The sequence below is a fragment of the Paramisgurnus dabryanus genome, chromosome 10 (assembly GCF_030506205.2).
Source record: "Paramisgurnus dabryanus chromosome 10, PD_genome_1.1, whole genome shotgun sequence".
NCBI classification, from domain to species: domain Eukaryota; kingdom Metazoa; phylum Chordata; class Actinopteri; order Cypriniformes; family Cobitidae; genus Paramisgurnus; species Paramisgurnus dabryanus.
Genome location: NC_133346.1, coordinates 4,066,606 through 4,077,613, shown reverse-complemented (window position 1 = coordinate 4,077,613; position 11,008 = coordinate 4,066,606). Strand labels below are relative to the sequence as shown.

The 11,008-nt window shown below is 36.9% G+C and overlaps 1 long non-coding RNA gene across 1 annotated transcript in view; it reads left to right on the top strand.

Moving 5' to 3' along the window:
• Positions 1–11,008, top strand: part of LOC135744279 (uncharacterized) — a 48,074-nt gene that overhangs the window by 16,781 nt on the left and 20,285 nt on the right. Inside the window, exon 2 of the long non-coding RNA XR_010530708.2 lies at positions 4,535–4,679. This is a non-coding gene — a long non-coding RNA (uncharacterized lncRNA). The remainder of the gene's footprint in view (positions 1–4,534; positions 4,680–11,008) is intronic.

Sequence of the window (11,008 nt, the reverse complement as noted above, 5' to 3'; positions counted from 1 at the left end):
TCTGATAACAGGCAAAATATACAACAAGTAGATTACATTAGTTTATATTTCATAGCTAAAGTGCATAAAAACGACACTGAGCTGACGTTACCCTGTAAAATGTGTACTATATAATTTAAACAATGTTAACTACAAATCGGCTGCCAAACCTATAAAAAGATTCCGTAGAAATGACAGTATTACTAGCAGCTGGTTGCCAGTAACTTACTGTAAATTAAAATGTATGTTATTTACTGGCAACAGATTGTTCAAAGTTAAATGAACATTAAAGGGGACAGAGAATGAAAAACCATTTTTACTTTGTCTTTGTTGAATAATGGTAGTCTACCCACATTCACAAACATACAAAAAGTGCAAAACATGCTAAACATCTCAGTCTCATAGAAATTCCTCTTTTAGAAATGTCAGCCAGAAAACAGCCCAATCTGAAAAACTGATGCTTATGACATCACAGGCATCTAACTGCCCCTCCACTTTTAAATAATTGGCAAAATTTTTTGAGTGGCTGCAAAGTCAGCCAATCAGTAATGAGATTGCAAGTTAAGCCAGTAGGGGGAGCCAAATAGGTGCAAAACCACTTGTTTAAAATCCCCCACCCTAATAGAGCTATCTGAGAGAGGTTTTTAGGAAGCTTCTAAGGCATTACAGACCCAAACAATAAATTTTTTGTCTACATGTCACATCACAGAACAAGGATAAATACTCCGTTCAATCATTCTATGTCACCTTTAAACATTAACAAGTCTTTGTCTTTACAGAATTAAAAATAACAGCCTCATGCAAAGCATTCTGGGAACCAAAAATCATCATCAACCTTTTTCAGTTTTTTTCCTTCAGATTTTGTTTCACAGAATGCTTTGCTTGAGGCTATTATTTTAGTTTTATTCTGTAAAGATAAAGACTTGATAATGTTTAATTTTCATTTAACTTTGAACAAACTGTTGCAGGTAATTAACATAAATTTAAATCTACAGGCAACCAACTGCCTAATACTGTAATCGTGGGTTCACACCAACCGTGTTTGAGGCGTCAAATTCGCGTCTCCCACGTCTAGTTTGCCGCTTAAACATTTTAAGTTTACCCGCTTCATTCATGCATGAAAGCCGCTCGTGAAATTCTAGTCATCGAGAGATTCATGCGGAATTAGAGTCATGGGAGGAGCTTCTGCGACTCCGCTCACATCCTGTAATCACGTCACTACTAGAGCAAGCTCCTGATTGGTTAACGCGGTGCGTTTTTCCGCCAAAGTTCAAATTTGCGAACTAGATGCGCGAATGAGACGGAATCGCGTCTACCGCGCCGTGCTAAACGCCTCATTTGCGCCGTGAGACCTCCAGAGGCACGTCAACGCATCTTCACATTGACTTAACATTGAAATCACTCGCGCTTGACGCCTCTACCGTGGCTGGTGTGAACGCAGCATAATTTCTATAGAATCTTTTTACAGTGTAGCAGTGATCCCTAATCACCGTCTCTCCTCGTCTTTAGGAAACCAAAACGTTATTTTCGACTAAGTATTTGTTTAAAGCTATGTTTATACTCACCGCGTCTGCATGGGCGTGTTGGCGTGCAGGGCAAAAATGACGTCAGCGCGGAGTAGGTGGGGGTGCGCGTTGGGTGCGCAAGACCCCATTTCGCGTGGAGGTGTGCACAGAATTTTTTTTTACTTGAGCCGATTCTGTCCGAGCAGGCAAGCCTGTGACGTATCTCTTTGATCAATCCAAGCAAAACAATGTATATATTTATTTATCTGACACTCTGGAAAGTAAAGTATGGAAACTTTGCAGTTTAAAACACAAATTCTTTTACATGATTCAGAATGTTTGGATTATATTTGTATTGAATGAACCACTGGACGGGGAATAAAATACAAACCTTAAGATGTCTGTACTGTTTGTTTAGTAAAAACATTAATGAAATGATAATGTTTAAAAAAGACATATTTAAGAGATTGTTGTTTTATTCATGTTCTCATATTTATATATCAAGCTCTGATGTTACAAGCACCAGGATTGTTCCAGCGGACAACTTCTTCTATTCTCTTCTTTGTGTTAGTTTTTGACTTGATTGATTGCGTCGCCCCCTGGCAGTTTAAAAAATAGTGCAACAGCGAGCGCGTCAACAATAAACGCCTCGTCTGTTTGGTGAGACAAGCGCGCGATTTGCGGAGGCTTGCGTTGCGGACCGAAGCATGAGTATAATCAAACCTTAAGAGTTCAGTTTCAGCAACCAGTCAGACCATTAAACAAACAGAGACCAGAAGATAAGTTTCGCTCAGATGTGTAATCGCGACAACGTACGTGCGTCTGATGATACCGTCTATAGACGGTTTCAGCAGTAACAACATAAACAAGCAGCTTTCGTGGTCAACACATAACTTCCGGTAAACTCCGCTAAGAATAAATAACAAAGTCCTTTTAAAGTAGTTTATTTATATAACAAGCAAAATAAACAACACGTAGATTACCTAGGTAACCAAAACATTTGTTATTTTCGACGATGTATTTGTTTAAGAGTTCAGTTTCAGCAACTAGTCAGACCGTTAAACAAACAGAGGCCGGAAGATAAGTTACGCTCAGATGTGTAACCGCTACAATGCATGTGCGTCTAATGATACCGTCTATAGAAGTCAATGGTTAAAATCAGCTGTGTGCTTTCATTTTTCAAAATATCTTCTTTTGTGTTCATCAGAAAAAAATTGTTCATACAGGTTTGAAACAACATGAAGATGACAAAATGATGACAGAATTTTCACTTTTGGGTGAACTATCCAGGGTCGTCCATTCTGTGTTACCAGATATGGTCAAAATTCTGAACTGATTGCAGTGGTTTACATAATGTTTAACTTTTAGAAAAAGCATGCCGTCATGACTTTAACCTAATATGGTAAATAGTCTTAAAACAACTCATGATATGACCTTGTCTCATTTAGAGAAAAAGCTGGAATATTCATTGTATATAGATGAGGTCACAGTTAAATGTTTAAACACACTTTATCGGACATTTCTGCCAACATAACACCTTCATACATTTGTAGCTCTGGAAGGGAAAATGTAACCAAGTTGGTTTCCATATAGCACTGTTGTTGTAAAAACTCCAAAAGTAAAAAATACAAGCAAATAGTCATGCAATTCTTAACAAACATTAAGACAAATTTGTCATTGTAATTGAGGATTTGCCCATTGCTTAGAGTAAAACAGCAAAGTATTGTCAGTATTCCCATAGAAACTTATCAAATCCCTCCTTATACTGTATAGTATATTGTCAATATAGTATACTGCATATATCTTAGCCCCAAGATTTAAAGGTGTAGTTCACCCAAAAATGTTCCCCGTTGACTTGACCATAGTCATTTTTATTCCTACTATAACAAGTCAATGGATCGCAATATTGGAGTCGACAGGGCAACATCTGAGCTTAACATCAAAGCAAATTGGTCGGGTTTAACACATGCTCCAAACATCCGTCTAATAAAGTGTGCAGAAATAAAAGCGTTCATGTTCCACTTGTGGACGGGGCAGTAACTTCACACATGTGCATTTTTGGTATGCATGCATGAAAGCCTCTGCTGTTTACAACCAGGCCACACAAAGACATCTTTCTGCTAAAAACCTGCATTGAACGATGTCTTCTGGTTGTGTTTCTCTGAGGCACCGAGTGCACAGGTTTGCTCTTAGAAAGCAGGTACTGTGCGTTGGCTACAAGGTCTGATTCATTCACGAAAAACTGAGTCTTTAGGAATTTAACTGCGCAGCCCCATGAGATCGTGGTTAACTTTCTTCATAGCCTGCTGAATTGCTGGGGGGCAAAGCAGAAACGTTTGGGTTTTAGAAGCTGTTAAACATATTTGCATACTTGTAGGCTATGACTTATGTGAGTATATACTGTAAATTGTCTAAACTAATTTTAATAGAACAACAAAAAAATTTCCAATTATACTGAAATTGTTTTTTTCGTTTACACTGAAAGTCATGTTGACGCATGCAAATGTACAAGTTAACACTTTTACATGCAGTCCCAGGTACAGTATGATTCATATCAGGGCTATTCATTTCCTGCAGATTATGTTTTAACCCTAATGAAACACATCTGAAGAAGATTACTGAAAATTACAAGCATGTGTGTTTAAGTTGAAACAAAACTCTGAATGTATGGATTCTCTATACAGTATATACTGTATATATGGGAGTTTTTCAATATTTTGTATAAAGATAAGGTCACAATTTTATTTTGGTTATTTTCTTTAAACACACTATGAAACATTTCCACCAGTGCCCAAAAATGGCAGCATTACACCTTAATACATTTTTTGTTTTGGAAATGTTACCCATTTGGTTTCCATATGACACAGTGTTCTTTTAGAAAAGGTTGAGGAAATTGCTAAACATATTTGTAATATATAAATATATTATAAATCATCACCTTAAAATAGATGTTTTTTCACAGTTAAGTTACTGATTCAATATTTGCCAGGTTGCCCACTGCCAAAACTTTTCTTCAATGTTCGGTTCTTACAGACGGTTTCTCTCCTCAGGCTGAGCGAGGAAGAGGATCGTTCATGTATCTATCAGTGAACACACATGCCGGAAAAGATGACATCCACATAGACAGACGGCAGATAAAACAGCACTGTCATCCAACCTTAAGACCTCTGCTGATGGGGAGCTAAAATGTTAAAGGTAAACAAGCTAGATAAAAAACACATAAAGTATTTAGTTGTTACATTAACATTACAAACATTACAAAATGAACTTTATTGTTTTTATCACCAATGTATGTCATCACGTACCAAACGACTTAACATCACAAAGGGTTCCAGTGTTAAAGGGCACCTATTCATTGCTAAAAAAACAACATTATTTTGTGTATTTGGTATTATGCAATATGTTTGCGTGGTTTATGGTTCAAAAAACACATTATTTTCCACATACTGTGCATTTTCGTATCTCTAGATTTCACTCTCTTCCTAAAACGGACAGATTTTGTACAAAACTCATTGATTTGAAAAGCGCTGTGTCCCTGATCGGCCAGCTAATCTGTACGTTGTGATTGGCCTGAATACCTCTGACGTCAGCAGGAAATGTGACGCTCCTTACCATGTTTGAAAGAATTGCTCACAATGTAATGCTAACAGGAGTTAATTTACAGATTGTGAGTCAAAAGGGGAGGAATTATGATAATGTCGGTCTTTACTACATTACCAATCCCAGGAAGTAAACTGTTGCTTACAATCCATGTGTTTGTTGTAGACCAAGAAAAGAGATTTACGTTGGAGACGATAACTTGCGTCATCATTTCTTTGTGGTTTGTAACTTTTGCATATCGTTAACACACTTACACACTTAAGGATATGTAAAAACATGAATCGGACCATAGGTGCCCTTTAAGAAGCGATTTACTTCCTGTTTTCTTCAAAACAATTGCATCCTAATGTTGAAAGCATGCCTGGGCTTAAATCGCTCAAAGTACAGTGTAATTGCATGCTTTTGGGGGAGTAGGAACCATCACATTCGGGCACAGTTTGGTTGGGTTAGGTATGATATGAGTGCGCCCCAACATCTAACATCTATAGTTAGGTGAAATATTATGAATTTCATTGACTGTTTAGATGACATAACTCTGTTTGTAGTGAATTAGTGCACCTTTTTTCTGTACTATTCATTCAGCCGTTATTCCAAGATGACTACAAGGAATTTATCTACTACTGGTTTTTCCATAACTTAATGTTAATTATTTTTAGTAGTCAGCAGTTTTCCAGCAGACACACCCGGTCGGGCAGTCTACACAAAAACTTGTCCAGTAAAACGAGTTATGCCTCAAAAATCAACATTCTGTCTGTGGATGCCATGAACGGGATATTTGTCTCAATTTCCGTGTTGAGCTAAAGTTGGCTAAATGCGTGTCAGGAAACTTCCACAGGTTTTTTTTTTAGAGCCATAAGACACTTTTTACAGTCGCTCAAGAGATGTTACACTTCAATCAAAATACTTAAAAACCCATTTATTTTATTGTTGATGTTTATGCATTTGTCAGATGCTTTTATCCAAAGCAACTTGCAGTTCATTCAATCTATACATTTTTATAATGTGTGCTCCCTGAAAATCAATCACATGAGATGCTCTATGCAAGATCACACCTTCATTCACTTAAACCAACTACATAAAGTATACATGAAATACCAGAGTAGGTATTATGTTCCCATTTGAAGTCCACGATAACACAAATTTCCTCAGTTCCTATCCGGGTGGTATCATCTCATTATCATTAAACTAATACAGGTCAAAGCGAATCTATTGTATGCAGATATGGTGAAGCAGGCTCTGTCTTGACTGCATAAGGTGGAGACACAGACAAGTGAATGGGGTCTTTGTTTTGACAGAAGGCTCTGTAGGAGCTCTGTCCCAACTTCCAAATGATTGTCCATCACATCCTGTCTCCAGGGTTGGTGCCTGGTGTTTGTTGTCTGATTGACAGCTGAATGAATGAAACCAAAGCTATCAGAGCGAACAGAGAAATGACTGTTTCCTGTATCTCTGTTTTGGATTATATGTGTTTGTGCGTGTATCGACGTGATGTCTCAGTCATTTTGACAAAGAGATTTAAGACGTTGACACTTTAAGGGTTCATGCAGATTGCATGTTATTTATTAATTTGCTATTTATAATTTGAAATATTTATAAGTAAATATGAGAGGAACATGGTCTTACCGTAGTTGTTTAGCTGGTTACTTGTTCTTACCTCTAGTCACCAGCAGATGGAGGTCTTGTCCTCTGTTACTTATAGTGCAACCATACATCTATACATCTTTTCTTTAGCTATTCTTTAAGACAGAATTAATGCAGTGATCTATTTACTTGAATAACACTAACAATTTGAATAAGAAGGTTAGTATAAGACATATTTCCTTTAGTGCATCGAAATTTAAAATGATAAGCATAATTCACTCAAAAGGAAGCCAAATCAGCACTTTTCCCACTTGCAATCACTGTTGTTTATACATCATTGATTTAATAGTTAAATTGACAGTATATAAATGATGAATGAACCTATGTAGGATCAATATTATGACCCATGTGCTCATTGAAATCATGCATACTTGTTTTTTGCATGTGGTATTGGAGAAATCATACTGAATGATTCGACATTCTCAACGGATTTGCAAGATTTTAATTTCTGTATGGCTCTTTCGCAAATAGCCTGTATTGAAGTGCTTTCTATGAGCTCTTGCGGCTTAGGCGGTGATGAAGTTGTTAGTCAGGACTCATCTCTTGAGATCTGGCCTCTTTATAAATGATTTGCATGGATACAATTTACACCCAGTGTTGAAGTGCCATGTGTCCTTCACAGATGAGAAATGTTTAAAATGAATTAATTATTTTTCTACATTGAAAATTTTTTTTTTGCTTTTTTGTACACCAGTATAACAGACTTTGCATGTTTAAAGTGAAATTGTGCAGTGTAGTTGCGTATTCTGTGACCTTCGCAGTTATGCATTTGGCAGATGCATTTATCCAAAGAAATGTTTTAGACATCTACCATCTACATCTAAATGTACACATTTTTTACCCTTAAAAAAGCTCCTATATGTCCCATTTAGGCACAAAGAAGTGTAGGCATACCTTTTGAAAGGGTACCATCCGGGTGTGCCTCATACATCTTGAAAAGTTGAGGAAAAATATCTTGAAAAGTGAAGCTGCTGGCTCTTTGATCGCCCCCTGGTGGCTGGATGCAGTACAAGTCATAAACCCCGCCCTCTACATGTAAACGAAGAGGACTTTAAAATTACACTTCCAATAAAATTTTCTGAAAGATGATTTTGGGTCTTTAAGGTAGTTGTTATGATGCTGATATATGTTAAATTGTTCATTTTTGCTAGTAATTCGATGCTATAGAAACGAGGCATGTCGTTATGATTGACAGCTTCTCTGAGCGGACTCTGAGCTTCGGGGAAAGATTGAAGATATAACTAACTATTAATTTTCGATTTCTGTGTTTTTCACACACTGACAAAATGGGACACTCCATTCAGCTGATCTCCTGGTCTGGCGCTACCACTTTTAGCATAGCTTAGCATAATCCATTGAATCTGATTAGACCATTAGCATCGCGCAAAAAAATACCAAAAAGTTTGGATATTTTTCCTATTTAAAACTTAACTCTTTTTTTTGGCAGATATGGCTAGGACTATACTCTCATTCTGGCGTAATAATCAAGGACTTTGCTGCTGTAACATGGCTGCAGGAGGCGCAATGCTATTATGCAGCAGCCGAAAATTGGCCCCTTAGGAACTTTCAATGGCAGGGGACTATTTTCGGGCAGTGCGTAATATCATTGCGCCTGCTGCACCCATGTTACATTAGCAAAGTCCTTGATTATTACGCCAGAATGAGAGTATAGTTCCTAGCCATATCTGCCTAGAAAATCACAACTTAAATTGTCAGTCTTTGTACACGATGTAACTAAAGAAGAGTCAAGTTTTAAAAAGGAAAAATATCACAACTCTGTTTTTTTTTTTTTTTTGCGGGATGCTAATGGTCTAATCAGATTCAATGGATTATGCTAAGCTATGCTAAAAGTGTTAGCACCTGACGAGGAGATCAGCTGAATGGATTCCAAAAAGATAAAAAAATCTTGTGTTTAACTCTAGGGGAGCTGGAAAATTTGCATATTTTTTTAAAAAGTGGAGTGTCCCTTTAACTTACCGTATTTTAGCAAGCCAGTTAAATGAGACGTTCAAGGGGCGTGGTTGAATTGGGCGCGCAAGCGTTTGGGTGGAAGTTTGATACCGCGGCTCTACCTCCAGTCTCCACGGACGATACCTTCTGCACATGCCATGGCTCCAAACTGACGTTTTTGCGTAACACGCCCATGGTCGAAAATTTTGCCTTCAATTCATTACAGTGGAAGGAGGCAACGTGCGTTGTCCGTCTTTTAACTATGGTAGCGCCCCAGTATATTTTATGGTGTACCGGAAACATTAAATTCTTTAAAAGATACTTTGAAAGATCCACTAAAATGTATTGTAATGTGCAGCTTTGTAAGAAGCGTCGTCATAATTTCCACTGAAATGGGCGGAACATATTAAGTGACTCCTCCCCCTTTTAAAGTAGCCAATTGAGTTTAGTTTAGCCTGGAATCTGACGAGAAGCTGAGAATGATGTCATATCAATTTCTTATCCGTATTTGCAGAAGCGAGAGAAGCTACGTTTTGAATGCTTTTATCTTCTAAATGTGAATTTTGTCACCTTGCAAGTTCAATTGACTCGTACCGGGACGCAGACGTTCGATGCATGCGCATTGTAACAAATTGCAATATCTTTTTTGGCCTACATACTCCTGTACATGTATGTGCGACCAATATCTAAAGCACACATGGTTACAAATCCATTGGTGCGCGTACAGTACACGTGTAAAGTACCAAAACGATTTTAATTTTGTTGTCATTGGCACTTGAATTAAATCAAATTAACTCCTTGTACCCTTACATAGCAAAGCAGATTCCATGTTTTCTGAAAGGCTTTTGAAATGCTGTGATGCACTTCTTTTGCTGTTGACATTATCAAGGCACACTGAAGATGCTTTATGCATTTTTAATGTTCATCGGCACAGATATGCTTCAGACTTCAGCTGTGAGATAACCGTGTGTTTAAATGTCTCCGAAGCATCTAGATTGGTTAAATTGGTCCTGTGCACTTCCTTAATTTGTGTTGTTGTTTATTGTGTTGTGTCAGGCTGTCAGTATCTGCTGTTTGTCAATGCTGTCTGTTTGGATTGTGTTTACATGTGAATGAAGCCATGTGTCTTCTTCAAGTGTGAACTTTAAATGTGCAGAGATGCAAATCATCTGCCAACGTGTTAAAAACATAAAAAGCATTTTGACTTCACATCACATTTTCTTATGGATGATGGAACTGGTTCACAATAATCCCATTTATTATTATTATGATTATTTGTGTGACATTTTTCTGTCTGTCTTATTTGACATGCAGGTTTCGTCTTGTTAATCCAGTTTGGTCTCGGTATAGTTGGTCAGCTGGACTGTTGGCTCACAAAACCGATTTTGCCCGTACTGGTCAACAACCTTGGACAGGCAAACAATTGTCACTGTGCAAATCCCCAAAAGAAGCTTAACCATCTTATATGTACATTATCAGAGATGAAACAATCTTTGTACCGTTGGTTTTCGTGCATGAATACCAAAGCTTTTTTTAGAGAAGGTCAGAGTCTCAATGTGATCGCTGTGCTTACTGAAGTGTGCAAAGAGAAGCCATCAGCGAAAAATGAAAAGGACACGAAATACCTCAATACATATTCAGACTTATTGTATATACATGGAAAAAGGTCTGCCACAGCAATTTCACATTTTTATTTTTAAAGTGACCCCTAATAGTTGATCAAATATCATCCACTGTATACAGTACTGTATACTTACACTGCAAAAAATGATTTTCAAGAAAAAAATTCTTAGTATTTTTGTCTTGTTTTCAGTAAAAATATTCTTAAATTAAAATGCTTTATCTTGATGAGCAAAACGACCCAGGAAAATAAGTCTAGTTTTTAGACCAAAAAATCAAATTTAAGCTATTTTGTGCACAAAACAAGTTAAAAAATTTGAAAATTGGGTAAGCAAATTTTATTTACATTTTTCTTGAATTTAGTGTTTAAGCAAAATGTTCAAGATTTTTTTGCTTACCCCATTGGCAGATTTTTTGCTTGTTTTATGCACAAAATCACTTAAATTTGATATTTTTGGACTTATTTTCTTGAGTCGTTTTGCTCATCAAGAAAAAACATCTTAATTGAAAGAATTTTTAGATATTTGTACTGAAAAGATTTTTTTTTTTTTAATCATTTTTTGCAGTGTACTTAGGTCTGTTTAATGACTCAACTGTCCTTTGATATATAATAAAATATGTAGCTATGTTTCTAAGAAAGCATTTTCTAAAAAAAGAAGTAGGTAAAAAAGTAACTTGAGCAATCAGACGAATCAGACGACAGAAGGGAGGAG